Raw genomic sequence first — 12,374 nt, 5'->3', positions numbered from 1 at the left:
GTTTGACAAAACCTGCGGGGAAAATTGGAAAATAGTATGATGGAAAGTGGGCATAGAGATCAATGTCTGACACTGTATACCTGAATAAAGTTCAAATGGGTACACAATCTAGGTATAAAGGTTGATACTATAAACAAACTAGGGGAGCAAAGAATAGGCTATTTGTCAGATTTATGGATGGCTAAGGAATTCATTACCAAACTAGAGATAGAGAACATTACAAAATGCAAAATAGATAACTTTGATTACATTAAATTGAAAAGATTTTGCAAAAACAAAGTCAATGCAAGCAAGATTAAGAGGGAAGCAGAAGACCGGGAAAGAATTTTTACAACTAGTATCTCTGATAAAGGCCTCATTTCTAAAATATATAGAGAACTGAGCCAAAGTTACAAGAATACAAATCATTCCCCAATTGATAAATGGTTAAAGTATATGAACAGGCAGTTTTCAGAGGAAGAAATTAAAGCTATCTATAGTCATATGAAAAAATACTCTAAATCACTATTGATGAGAGAGATGAAAATCAATACAGTTCTTAGGTACCAAATCAAATCTCTCATTTTGGCTAACATGAAAAAAAGGAATATGATGAATATTGGAGAAGATGTGGTGTAATGGTAATTTAAATGGGAAGATCTTGCCCATTCATTAATAGACCCATGCAAGTGGGTCTGAGTCACATGGAAGGCTAAGTCACATGAAACAGGAAGGGGCAGAGCTGTAAGGGTGGAACAGGAAGAGGCAGAGCTAGACCTTTTGTTCTTCTAGATGAATTTTGTCATCATTATTTCTAACTCTATAAAATAATTTTTGGTTGTTTTATTGGTATGGCACTGAACAAGTAAATTAATTTAGTTAGAATTATCATTTTTATTATATTACCTAGGTTTACCCATGAGCAATTGATGTTTTTCCAATTATTTAGACCTGACTTTATTTGTGTGAAAAATGTTTTGTAATTATTTTCTATAGTCCTTGGGTTTGTTTTGGCAGGTAGACTCTCAAATATTTTATAGTGTCTACAGTAACTTTAAATGGAATTTCTCTTTGTATCTCTAGCTGTTGAACTTTTTTTGTAATATATAGAAGTGCAAATGATTTGTGTGGGTTTATTTTATACCCTGCAACTTTGCTAAAGCTGTTTATTATTTCAAGTAGTTTTTTACTTGATTCTCTAGGATTCTCTAAGTATATCATCATATCATCTGCAAAGAGTGGTAGCTTAGTTTCTTTGCCTAAACTAATTCTTTCTATTTCCTTTTTTTCTCTTATTGCTAAATCTAACATTTCTAGTAAAAATATATGGAATACCTACAAATTTATGTGCCATCCTTGTGCAGGGGCTGTGCTAATCTTCTCTGTATCATTCCAATTTTAGTATATATGCTCCTGAAGCAAGCATCTTTCTAGTCTTCTTTTTTTTTTTTTAGTGAAAAAAAAATGTTTATCCAAATTGGTAGCAAAACAGATATCAGAGAAGGTATATATAGGAGAATATACACCAGGTAATATAGAGTGAAGGATCTCTCCCATTGGGTATGAGATAACTCAATCAGTCATCTCCTTGAAGTCTCCAGTGCAGGACAGGGACATGATAGAGACTGATAGATCCCCTCATAACAGCTTCTTCTCAAGAATCTTTTCTTTCAGCAACCTGAAACAGGGTTGTTTTTTTTTCCATTTTCTCTCTTGAAACTTGAAGCCAGAAAGTTGCTGAAAACAGCTTGAAGCAAATTCCAAAGCCCAAGGAAAACTGAAGACCCAGAAGCTCTCTCAATCTCACCAACTCTGTCCTGGCACCCATACAGGGCAGGGCATTCATCTCCACCAGTGAAGAAACAGTTTCATATTAATAGGCATTGCCACTGGGCTATATTAGAGATGTTTCATTGGGAAAGGGAGGAGAATGAGAAATATATTCCAACATGAAGGTATATAAAAGCAATATCCATGCAAATAAGATGATAAAATTTTTTTCTCCTATCCATAGCTGTGAAACATATCTCATCTGGTTAACTTCTAATTTTTTAAATTTATTTTTTAAATTTATTTATTTAATTTTTAACATTCATTTTCACAAAATTTTGGGTTCCAAATTTTCTCCCTATTTCTCCCTTCCTCCCACCCCAAAATGCCAAGCATTCTAATCGCCCCTATCACCAATCTGCCCTCTCTTCTAACATCCCTCCCTTCCTTTGTCCCCATCTTCTCTTTTGTCCTGTAGGGCCAGATAACTTTCTATATCCCATTACCTGTATTTCTTATTTCCTAGTAGCAAGAAAAATATTTGATAGTTGTTCCTAAAACTTTGACTTCCAACTTATCTTCATCCCTCCCTCCCCACCCATTCCCTTTGGGAAGGCAAGCAATTCAATATAGGCCATATCTGTGTAGTTTTGCAAATGACTTCCATAATAGTCATGTTGTGTAAGACCAACTATATTTCCCTCCATCCTATCCTGCCCACCACTGCTTCCATTCTTTCTTTGGATCCTGTCCCTCTCCAAGACTGTTGACTTCAAATTCCTCCCTCCTCCCACTGCCTTCCTTTCCATCATCCCCCCCACCCTGCTTATCCCCTTCTCCCTTACTTTTCTGTATTGTAAGATAGGTTTTCATACCAAAATGAGTGTGCATTTTATTCCTTCCTTTAGTCAAATGTGATGAGAGCAAGCTTCATGTTTTTATCCCACCTCTCCTCTTTATCCCTCCACTGAAAAGTCTTTTGCTTGCCTTTTTTTTGAGAGATAATTTGCTCCCTTCCATTTCTCCCTTTCTGCTCCCAATATATTTCTCTCTCACCCCCTAATTTCATTTTTTAAGATATGATCCCATCCTATTCAATTCACCCTATGCTCCGTGTGTGTGTGTGTGTGTGTGTGTGTGTATGTAATCCCACCAACTACCCAGATACTGAAAAGTTTCAAGAGTTACCAATATTGTCCTTCCATGTAGGAATGTAAACAGTTCTTTAGTAAGTCCCTTATGACTTCTCTTTGCTGTTTACCTTTTCATGCTTCTCTTCATTCTTGTGTTTGAAGGTCAAATTTTCTTTTCAGCTCTGGTCTTTTCATCAAAAATGCTTGAAAGTCCTCTATTTCTTTGAAAGACCATTTTTTCTTCTGAAGTATTATACTCAGTTTTGCTGGGTAGGTGATTCTTGGTTTTAGTCCTAGTTCCTTTGACTTCTGGAATATCATATTCCACACCCTTCCATCCCTTAATGTAGAAGCTGCTAGGTCTTGTGTTATCCTGATTGTATTTCCACAATACTTGAATTGTTTCTTTCTAGCTGCTTGCAATATTTTCTCCTTGACCAGGGAATTCTGGAATTTGGCCACATTGTCCCTAGGAGTTTCTCTTTTTGGATCTCTTTCAGGAGGTGATTGGTGGATTCTTTCAGTATTTATTTTGCCTTCTGGTTTTAGAATCTCGGGGCAGTTTTCCTTGATAATTTCATGAAAGATGATGTCTAGGCTCTTTTTTTGATCATGGCTTTCAGGTAGTCCCATACTTTTTAGATTGTCTCTCCTGGATCTATTTTCCAGGTCAGTTGTTTTTCCAGTGAGATATTTCACATTATCTTCCATGTTTTCATTCTTTTGGTTTTGTTTTGTGATTTCTTGATTTCTCATAAAGTCATTAGCCTCCATCTGTTCCATTCTAATTTTTAAAAAAGTTTTTCTTTGGTGACCTTTTGGACCTCCTTTTCCATTTGGCTAATTCTGCTTTTGAAAGCATTTTTCTCCTCATTGGCTTTTTGAATCTCTTTTGCCAATTTAGTTAGCCTATTTTTCAAGGTATTATTTTCTTCAGCATTTTTTTGGGTCTCCTTTAGCAAGGTGTTGACCTGCTTTTCATGCTTTTCTTGCATCTCTCTCATTTCTCTTCCCAGTTTTTCCTCCACCTCTCTAACTGGATTTTCAAATTCCTTTTTGAGCTCTTCCATGGCCTGAGTCCATTGAATATTTATTTTGGATGTTGGAGATACAGAAGCCTTGACTTCTTTCCCTGATGGTAAGCATTGTTCTTCCTCATCTGAAAAGATGGGAGAAGATATCTGTTCACCAAGAAGTAACCTTCTATGGTCTTAATTTTTTCCCTTTTTTGGGTATTTTCCCAACAAGTTACTTGACTTTTGGGTCCTTTGTCAAGGGTAGGGAATACGCTGGGAATCTGTGAGATCACAGTTCCTCCAAGGTGGCATGATCAACTGTATACTTGTCTGGATGCAGAGAGGGATTTTTATGCCCAGAATCTTAGCATTTTCCTCTCAATAGCTACCTGGACTCCAGCTCTGCTAAGTCAGCACTGGGGGCTGGTTTTCAGATAAGCTAGATGGGCAGGGCCTCCATTCAGTGTGAGACAAAGACCAGCTCAGCCAGAGCCTCCACCCAAGGCGGAGGTAAGACTCAGTTCTTCAGTGCCCCCAGGGGTTTTTACACGTCAACAATGGAGCTTCCATGTGGGCTGCTGTGCTTCCTCTGTGGCTGTTGCCTGCTTCTGGAGCTATGGGAAGGCTCTTCTCCCTTCCTGGCCAGCTGATAAAACTCTGTCACTGACCTTTGGTGCCTGTGGGTTGAGGGATCTGAGGACCCGCTGCTGGGACTGGAGATTGCACCCCTGAGGTGTCCTCCTCCCAGTCTCATCAAGCCAGGTCGCTCAGCCAAGGCTGGGCTGGGCTCTGTGCTCTGCTCTGCCTCTGGCACAACCAATGTTTCCATGGGCCTTTCAGGTCACCGTTGCCTGGAAATCTCCTCCACTCTGTTGTTCTCCACTTCTGCTGCTACAAAATTTATTGAGAGTCACTCTCTACAGGTATTTTACGGGCTGTGGGGGGAGACCCTGGGTAATTGTGTCTTTCTAGTCTGCCATCTTGGCTCTGCCCCCCTCTAGCCTTCTTAAACCAGTATTCTTGAATTGATTCTAATTTGGTGACACTGGCCTCCTGGCTGTTCTTCAAAGAAAACACTCTATTTCTTAGCTCTAGGCATTTTCTCTGATTGTTTCCCATTTCCTGAATGTTCACCCTCTTCCACTCACACTGCTGAAGCCCCCTGGCTTCCTTAAGTCTCAAATAATATTTCATCTTCTAGGAAACCCAACCCCTCTTAATTCTAGTGCCTTCCCTCCCCTAATTATTTTCTATTTGTCCTGTTTATAGCTTGTTTTGTTTATATTCATTTGAATAATATCTTCCACATTAGATTGTATGCTTCCTGAGGGCAGAGACTACTTTTTCTCTCCTGTTGCATCCCCAAAGCTTAGATAAGTACCTATCAAAAAGTAGATTTTTAATAAATATTGGTTGATTGTCATCTAGTTCTATTCTCATAGCTTACTGAGTTCTCATGCTGCTTTTCAGTTTCTCTGTCTTTTGACTTTGCTCTAATATTTATTATTTAACTACTGTATGTTTGATTTCTGTATTCTATATATTTTTTGTGTCTACTACTTTGTTAAAATTTTTCAGTTTCTCTTCTACTTCTCTATTTTACTACCACCTTAAATTATTCAGATGAAGGGAAGGAGTCTTATAGAAAATTTACTTTCTTTCCTTAGTTTCTTTGTAGTAACTGTGGAATAATTTTTCTTAGTATTACGAGTTCTATTTTGCTTACTCATTGCTTTAGACTTAGCTGGTTTTCTGGGATGATTTTCTTGTGAAGATTTCCATCCTTTGCCCTCTTTTACTGTTATTGTTCTTTTAGTTTTTTGGCAGATTTCTTGCAGTTTTAAGGTGATGAAAGGGAGTTTGGCTTGGATACAACTTCTCACTCAGCCATCTTGCCAGAAAGCAAGCAGAGAACTTGAAAGGAGTTTTCTATGGCAGTGCCCATTTTTCAGTCCCCCTGTCCTAAAAGTAATTAAAATTTGGCCTCATTCTTCCTTCATATGAGCTATACTGAATACCAGGGTAGGTTCAAACTGCTCAAATTCATGTTTTTATTTACTTAACCATGAGACTAAGATTACTGATTTTGTGCAAAAACATAAAATTGTGTTCAAAGTTGTCATTTCCTCTTTCCTGAACTTGTTTCAATAAGATGAGTGATTTTCTACAAAATCCATTGCACTATCTGAAAGCAAGCAGTAGATCTTAGAAATTTTCAAATGAATGAGCATCAGAAACAAAACCTGCTACTATATTTACTCCATCTCCTAGTTTTGACATAAAGTTGGATGCACCATAAAGCTCAGTCCCTAAACAAGAATTGTCAATAATCTCAATACAATGTAGACCTGGTATTTTCAGGGAGTAAGGAAAGTTATAGTGCTGGCTGCTTTTCAGTTTGTTGGAACTCTAGATGTGGCTTGCATAGCCAATACTTAGTTAGTATTTATACTGAAGGAGTTTTTGTCATTTTTAAATTCTATCAGTAGTACAAGTGTAAATTAACTGCAGAAAACTCACTTGTATTTTGGTCAGAAAATTTTTCCATATTCCATAATGTGTACTCATTTACATTTGAATGGATTATTCATCTGCCTTGACAGATTTAAGTCAATTAAATATACCCAAATAGTTCAGGTTTCATTAAATTATAATTAATAATTTTAAGCTATTTTTCCATATTTTCTTCCTTTAACTATCTCCATAATTATGATTGGAGAAATGGAGATCTGAATCAGGATAGTGGTGAAATAGATCACTTTGATTCTTTCTTCTGCCATATTCCTGTGATTTGATTTTATATTTACACCAGGAGTTTAAAGTATCCTTTAAGTTATGGATACAAATTCAGCAACATGTAATGTCTTCTCAAAGAGATTATTCACTCCTGAGTAGCAAGTTTTATTCTTCTTCTTTTTGTGTCTCCTTCAATGACAAAACAAAACAAAACAAAGAGATGTAGACTGATCGTGAAGTGAATGTTTTGGAACAAAATTTAGAACATGCAATCTATCAGTGGGTTGTTAGAATTTTCAAGTTTTGGATATCAGGAGACAAACTTATTACAATATGTAGTGACAATAGTGGCATTTACTTTACCCTTGGTAATTATCAGATAGAAATACAGCTAAGAAGGACCAAGATGATGAGTTAGAAGTAGAGTTCAAGTCTATCCCTTCACTAAGCAACTGAATTACAAAACAAATGATCCCAGAAACATGTAATAAATATGATCTGTATTTCCTAAGGGATGATCGTGAAAGTTTAGGGAAGGGGTAAACTTTTCAGCAGTTAAAAAAAACTTGATTGAAAAACTGAAGGTAAAATTAAAAGACTTCCTGATGCCTTAGTGACCGAGGAAAAATAATTGAGAAGGAACTATCATGAAGGTTTAAAACAAAAGTGAAAGAATTCAGCACTAAGGTTTTTTAAAAAAAGGAAAAACAAGAAAAGAAACAAACTATGACCTAAAGTGAAAAGAAAATTCCTTATGAAATGGAAAAAAAAAAAAAAACAAACCTCTCTGTAGGCTCCTCATTACTCTTGAGAGAGATAAAAAAAATAAGGAAGAGGGTGTACCTTTTCTAGTTATTGTAGTGAGGTGAATAAAATAAAAAGAAACCCTTCTTATTTCTCCTCAAGGAAATGCCTCAAAAATTATCCCAACTGAGGACAACAACTTCTAATTTAACTGGGGATTTAAAAAAAGCCCTCTACTTCCTCTCTCTTCTCCCCAAAATGAAAAAAAAAAAAAAAGATTTCAACTAAGCCAAATCCCAGGAGATAACTTTGGTTTCCATGGCAAAAGAAAATTCATAGGTAGAAAGCCTAAATAGAGGATAGGATATTCTGGCCTAAAGAAGAGCCTTGGGACAAAGAAACCTTCCTCAATTTGATATGGTCTCAGGAGAAGCAGAGACTTAGAAATAAACTCCTTAAGTCTCAGAAATAAAAGAAAAGATAGAATAATAATTAATAAAAATGTACATTTATAGTTTCGAGGATGAATATGACACAAATTTGTAAGAAGAGAATAATTAAAACACCTACAATCAAAACTTCAAATAAAAAATAAAACAGCTTGTCCATAAAATCTATTATATTTTTGAAGAAATGATGCTAAATGTATTTTTTAATATAAAAAGTGAGCTTTAGAACAGAAACTTGGAAAAATTTTGATAGTTTAACAAAAGAGGAATAAAACTTTCATCTATGAACAAGTTTTCTAAAATTAGAATAGAATAAATAGAAATTAATGACTGTAAGACAAAATAATATTTAAAATAAAATAATAATGATAAAATAGCTTATTTATGTAGTGCTTGCTATGTATCAGCACTGTGCTAAGTTGTAAAATACGTTATATGAAAAAAATTGACCTTGAAAACAGTTAAAGAAGTAATAACTTAATAATTAAGATTACCTAAAGTTTAGTATTAAACCAAAAAATCTAGATATCATACTTTGAGAAATCATTAAAGATAATTTTCTATATATATTAGAACAAATGTGAAAATAGGAAGACTCTATCTCCTTAAAAAAAAAACCAAAATGATAACTCCCAATATTATTATTGCCCAAATCCACAGCTTTTAAAGTCTATTACAGAAAGCAGCCAGAAAAACTGAGGAACTACCATCAAGGTAATACAAGATTTAATAGCTATTACCCTAAAGAAGAAGAGAACATAGAATAAGATATTTTAAATTAAAAAGTAAAGGTTTAAGGCCAAGAAATGCTCTAAGTCACTACTGATTAGAGAAATATAAATAAAAAAACCTCTGAAATTCCTCATTACACCTATCAGATTAGGCTAACCAAAAAAAAAAAAAACACAGGAAAATGACAAATGTTGCAGAAAATGTGGGAAAATTGAAACACTAGTTAAATTGTTGGTGGAGTTGTGAACTGCTTCAATTATTCTGGAAAGCAATTTGGAACTGTGATCAAAGGGCTGTAAAACTGAATATACTGTTTGATCCAGCAATACTATTATTAAATCTGTAATACAAAGAGATCATTAAAAATGGAAAAGAATCCACAAGTACAAAAATATTTATAATAGCTCTTTTTGTGGTGGTCAAAAATTGGAAATTGAGGGAATACTCATCAATTGGGGAATGGCTGAACAAGTTGTGGGACATTGATATATTAGAACACTTGCTATGAGAAATTATGTGCAGGAAGATTTTAGAAAAACCTAGAAAACCTTACGTGAACTGATGCTGAGGAAATTGAGCAGAACCAGGAGAACACATGAAAAAATGGGCTAGTTATTGTGATTTCATAAAATGGAACAGTAAAAATAGATTTATTAAAATGTGTTGAAGAGATAAACATGTTGCTGAAACATAGCATATAAATAATTTATTTCATACTAATATTATATTTTGTGCTAAATAGTAGATCATCTAAATACTTAAGGGAAAAATGCAGTAAAAAAAAGAGAGACAGTAAAACTATATAGTGGGCGACCTCAGTTTATTAGCCCTGGATCAATCTAACCAAAATTTTAAAAAAGTTAAGTAATAGAATCGTACAATAAAGAGATGGCATAGACTTTTGGTGATGATTAAATGGAATTAAAGGATTGTATATATTATTCTGAAGTCCATGACAACTTAACAAAAATTAGTCATATATTAGGACACAAAAACATCACAAGAAAATCACAAAAGGAGGCATGCTATGCAATCCTTTACAGAGCACAATGCAATAAAAATTCATCCTGTGTAAAGGACCATTAAAATATTAAAAGTCAATTGGAAACTAAACTACTTAATCCTTAAGAGTTGGTGAGTCAAAGAATAAATTATAGAAACTCTAGAAATTTCATGGATGAGGACAATAAGAGGACATCATGGGAAAATTTTGAGAATACTACCAAAGAAATCCTTAAAGGAAGTTTAGTTTCTCTAAATACTTTTATTAACAGAAAGGGGAAAGAGCACTTTGATGAACTGGAAATGAAATTAGACTGCAAGAAAGCCAAGAACTTTTTTTTAAACCCAGTTAAACCCTAACGTATAAATCCTGAAAAAAAATATGATTAACAAAATTAAAAATAACTGAAAATATTCATTGAAATAATAAACAAACTTAGGAGTATCTTTTAAAAATTCCAATAAAATAGATAAATGATTAGCTAATTTGATTAAAAAGAAAAAAGAAGAAAACAAAACTATCAATATAAAAAATGACAAAAATTAAAAGAAATCATAACAAATAAAAACAAAGCAAAGAATATTATTAGAAAATATTTACCCAACTATAAATCAATAAAATTGACAATCTAAATGATTTTTTACTAATATATAAATAAAAAGAACAGGAAATGAATAATTTGAACAATGCAATTTTATAGGAAGAAATTGATCAAATCATACATTAATTTCCAAAGGAAAAAAGCTTCAGTGCCATATGGTTTCACAAGTGTATTCTATTAAACATTCTAATAGTAATCTGATATGTTATATAAACTGTTTGATAAATTAGCAAAATAAGGAATCCTACCAAATTTCATCTGTGACACCAATATAATTTTGCCACATGAACCAGGAAGAATTGAAACAGAAAAAGAAAGCTATTGATCAACATTACTAGTGAACATAAATGTAAAAATTTCAGATAGGAAAAGGCTAACAAAATATCACCAAGATTAATCAAGGTAACCAGATTGGATTTATATCAATAATATTAAGTAAGTTTATTTTTAAGAAAGTTGTAAATACTTTTAACAATATTAGTTTAAAAATCAGTAAAACAATTGACTGCACTAATAGAGAAAATTGATAAAATATAACAATAATTTCTGATTAAAAAATATGAATGCATGAGCCTTTCCTTGAAAAAAAAAGATATGTGTGTATTGATGGGTAAAGTCCAAATATTTTATATATTTTGAAGTATTTTAAGTGGAATTTCTCTGTGTCTTCCTGCCATGTTTTATTGTTTTAATAGAAATGTTTATAATTTGATTTTTACTTTTATTTTTATACTTACATATGGCAAATTTGTTAAAATTTTCAATTATTTCTAACAATTTTATTGTTTCATTTTTAGGGATCTTTAAGTATACCAAAACATCATTTGTAAAATATGGTCATTTTTCTTCTTTGACAATGCTTGTTCTCTCAATTTTTTTTCTGATCTTATTGCTATAACCAGTATTTCTAGTACTATGTGAAACAGAAGTACTGAAAATGGAATGCTTACTTCATGAAATAAGTATTTTTCAATTTAATATCATATTTTCCATTTTAAATTTTGAGTTCTCAGTTCTCTCCCTTCCACCCTTTCCCTGCTCATTCAGAAGGCAACTAATTTGATATAGACTACACATATGCAGTCATGCAAAACATTCTTCCATATTTGTCATGTTGCAAAAGAAAACAGACCCAAACAAAAAAAAGAAAAAAAAAGAATGCTTTCATCTATATGCAGACTCCTCAGTTTTTTTTTCTCTGAAGATGGATAGCATCTTTCATCATCAATCCTTCAAAATTGTTGTGAATCATTGCACTGTTGAGAACAGCTAAGTCATTCACAGTTGATCATCAAACAATATTGTTATTATGTACAGTAATTTTCTGATTCTCTTCACTTCACTTTGTATCAGTTCATGTAAATCTATTCAGTTTTTTTCTGAGAGCATCCTGTTCATTGTTTCTTATAATACAATACTATTGCATCACAATCATATACTACAACTTTTTTCAGCCATTCCCCCAATTGATGAGTATCCTCTTTATTTCTAATTCTTTGCCACCCTTTAAAGATCTGCTATAAATATATATTTTTATAGAGAGAGACCTCTCTCTCTTTTTATTATCATTTTGTGATACAGACTTAGTAATGGTATTGGTGGATCAGAGAGTATGCACAGTTTTATAGTCATTGGCAAAGTGCCAAGTTGTTCTCCACAATTGTTGAAGCCACTCACAACTCCACCAATAATGCATTATTGTTTCAATTTTCCCACACCCCTTCTTTGCTTGTTATATTATTTTTTCTGTCATATTCCTTAAAAGACAAAATTGAACAAATGGAAGCTGATGATTCCATGAGACATCAAGAAAGAAGAAAACAGAATCAAAATAATGAAAAAGATGAAGGAAGTATTTGGCAAGAGACTTCCAGGAGCCAAGATGGCAGAGTAAACAGTAAATCACCACAATGCTCCCATATCCATCTCCAAATAAAAACAAAACAACACCAAAAAATCTTGGAAAAGCAGAAATAGCAAAAAGACAGGGTGGAACAATCTTTCAACCTGAGGACCCTAAAAGATTGGAAAGAAAGTTCTCTCTCACTTGGGTAAAAGGAGAGCACAGTCCAGGACAGGAAGCATCCCAGAAAGCCAATAGCAAACTCCACCTCAGCAAAATGATGGGAGATCCTGAATCCTAGTGGAATGGAGTAGGCAAATGCCAATACCTGGACTCCCTCCCCCACTTGCCTCAGCATAGCCAGGGGA

General features: G+C 33.7%; 1 non-coding gene across 1 annotated transcript; it reads right to left on the bottom strand.

Annotated features, from left to right (window-relative positions):
* Window positions 1-1,297: 1,297 nt before the first annotated feature.
* LOC140530517 (U6 spliceosomal RNA) lies at window positions 1,298-1,405 on the bottom strand. The gene has a single exon (XR_011975955.1). It is a non-coding gene; the product is annotated as a U6 spliceosomal RNA (small nuclear RNA).
* Window positions 1,406-12,374: the final 10,969 nt, after the last annotated feature.

The sequence above is a fragment of the Notamacropus eugenii genome, chromosome 2 (assembly GCF_028372415.1).
Source record: "Notamacropus eugenii isolate mMacEug1 chromosome 2, mMacEug1.pri_v2, whole genome shotgun sequence".
Lineage (NCBI taxonomy): Eukaryota > Metazoa > Chordata > Mammalia > Diprotodontia > Macropodidae > Notamacropus > Notamacropus eugenii.
This window is presented reverse-complemented; position numbering and strand designations above follow the sequence as displayed.